We start from the raw sequence: 2,796 nt of genomic DNA on the forward strand, positions 1-2,796 counted from the left end.
GCCCATAGCAGAGGGGGAGCATATGGTCATTCACAGACCAGGAGGGAGGACATAGCCTCCCACACTGAGACCCTTGTGGGAGTGTCCCAAAAGTTCAGGTAGCACCCCCAAAACAGTTGTAGACTGGGAAAATGAGCAAGCAGAGAAAAAAGAGCAACAACATTGAGAAATACATTATCTATGATTGCAAGAAGGATCAATATACTCAGTCTGAAGATGAGGAAACACAAGCTCCTGCATCTAACAACTCCAAGAAAAACAGAAATTGGGATCAGGCTATGACAGAACTCAAAAAAGACTTTGAAAATCAAATGAGGGAGTTAGAAGAAAAACTGGGAAAGGAAACGAGAGAGATGCAGGAAAAACATGAAAATGAATTGAGTAGCCTAGTCAAGGACATGCAAAAATATGCTGAATAAAATAGCATGTTGCAAACCATCTTAAATCAAATGGATAAAACAGTTGAAAAAGTTATTGAGGCTTTGGGGCCCCTGCCTGGGGGGAGCCTGGATCGGAGCTCGGGAGGTGATTGCTTTTGCTACTTTGAAATAAGAAAGCCATCAGTGGGCATTTCCTTCACCTGTGGCATTATGTAGGTCCTGAGCATTTTGCCTGGGAATCTGTAAAGATGGCAAATATACAGCCTGAGAGTAAAAAGAGGGACCTTCCTCCATGGATGACCACCCAGGTGACTGAGAAGAAATCAGGGCCAATATGGAGGCCAACTAAAAGGAGAAAAGCCACAGTACAGACAGATGCATCTTTGAGACTCCCTGATGTACAAACTGTGTACTTCATGAATGAAGATGAATTGGTAGATGTTGCTCTGCGTGTCCTGGTTGAGTGCCGTAAACAGAAAAAGCTTTTGGAGCAAACAGCACTGCTGGGAATTGATAAGACTCAAACCACACAGCTTGAGTCCCCCTGGGCTTCTGAGAGCAGTAGTGATGGAAAGGAGAGGGTGGATGAAGCCCCTCAGACAGGTCCCTCAAACAAGCAAGAGCATTCAACCTCGGGCCACAAGAAGAGCTCAGAAGATGAAGAGGATGAGGACGCATTAAAATTTGTGAGGGACATATTTTTCAGTTGAGAAGATAGAGGAAGGATTCAGAGAATGTTTTGGTTTGGGTATGTTGGGATGCTTCCATGTTCCTGGTTTCTAAGTTTGACCAGCAGGGAATGCAGTGCTGTACCCTCTTGTCTCCCCCTGCCTCCTTGGGGTGGGACTTCTGCATCCCAAAGCTTTAGCCTTGGGCAGTGAAATCAGAGCAGTCCAAACTGGTATTGAATTGTTGTAGTAGTGAACAGTTAAATCTGTGTCTAGGAAAGTCTTCATAATTATTGTGGTCAGGCTCTGCTTAGTGTTAAGCATCTCAGGTCTTTGGTTCTGAAAACTGTGGTCAGCTTATCTAGAGAGTAATCAGATTCTAGAAAAAGCTGAGTCATACCAGTTAAATGCATACAAGAATAATTAATGTGTATCATTTATAATTTATATGGGCAGTGAAGAAGGGGAGGGATATCTATACTGGAGAGCCAGTCTTATTTTCTCCTTCAGGAAGACCTCCTCTGAGTATATGGATCAGACTTAGAGTAGATGCATTAGCCCTGACTACAAAAGCACCTATTTCAGGTGGGATGAGGAAGAGACCAGGATAAGTGATTTGCTACCGATATCAGTATTGTATATTGAGGTGACTCATGAAAAAAGGAAGCAAAGCCTTGATGAGGTTACTGAAGAGCTTCACTTGGACTGAAATGAATGGGTTAACTTATATTATAGCACCTATCTTTGTGTAGAAAGAGGTCCCAGACAAAGAGTTACTGCCATAAGCAAGTTTTTGTAAATTGATCTCAGTATGGGAAACTGTCTTCTCAGAGCATACACTTGCATCTTTATCTCTGAGACCCGCTTGCTCACCCTACCAACCCTTGCAAACTCCATCCTTAAGAACTTTGCAAATGGAAAATTCCCTAGCCTCTGGGGTAGCTGGCTAAGGTCTAAAATTTTTCTTTATGAGTAAACCTCTTTCCCCCATAGTCAGCTATCATAAACCCATTTTTTCTGGACTCTGCATAGGTCTTAATGTAGCCTACACATAATAAATGTTGACTGAAACAGGAAAACAAAAATTTATTGAGTAGAAGAATGCTTTAAAAAGCAAAATTGGCTAGATGGAAAAAGAGATAAGAATACTCTCTGAGGAAAACAAATCCTTCAGACAAAGAATAGAACTCAGGGAGATTGATGAATTTACCAGAAATCAGGACTCATTACTTCAAAACCAAAAAAAATGAAAACATCTCATTGAAAAAACAACTGATATGGAAAACAGATTTAGGAAAGATAATTTTAAAATTATTGGAATACCTGAAAGTCATGATCAGGCAAAGAGCCTTGACATCATTTTCAAAGAATTACTACAGGAAAATTGCCCTGATATCCCAGAAGCAGATGGCAAAATAGAAATGGAAAGAATCCACCCATCCCCCTGAGAAAGAGACCCTAAAAAATCAACCCCTAGGAATATTATAGCCAAGTTCCACAACTCGCAAGTCAAAAAGAAAATATTACAAGCAGCTAGAAGAACACAATTCAAATATCATGTACCTGCAGTCAGGATCACACAGGACTCAGCAGCAACTACACTAAAAGCATTAAAAGCTCGTAGGACTTGTAATATAAATTTCCGGAAGGCAAAAGAGCTTAGATTGCAACTGAGAATCAACTACCCAGCAAAACTTAATGTCCTCTTCGAGGGAAAAAGATGGACTTTCAATGAACCAGGGGAATTT

The 2,796-nt window shown here is 41.0% G+C and overlaps 1 pseudogene; it reads left to right on the forward strand.

The window, feature by feature from the left end:
* The first annotated feature begins 628 nt into the window (after positions 1–628).
* LOC141516398 (cell cycle regulator of non-homologous end joining pseudogene) lies at positions 629–1,172 on the forward strand (annotated as a pseudogene).
* The last annotated feature ends 1,624 nt before the right edge of the window (positions 1,173–2,796 follow it).

This window comes from Macrotis lagotis, chromosome 3 (assembly GCF_037893015.1).
Source record: "Macrotis lagotis isolate mMagLag1 chromosome 3, bilby.v1.9.chrom.fasta, whole genome shotgun sequence".
Lineage (NCBI taxonomy): Eukaryota > Metazoa > Chordata > Mammalia > Peramelemorphia > Peramelidae > Macrotis > Macrotis lagotis.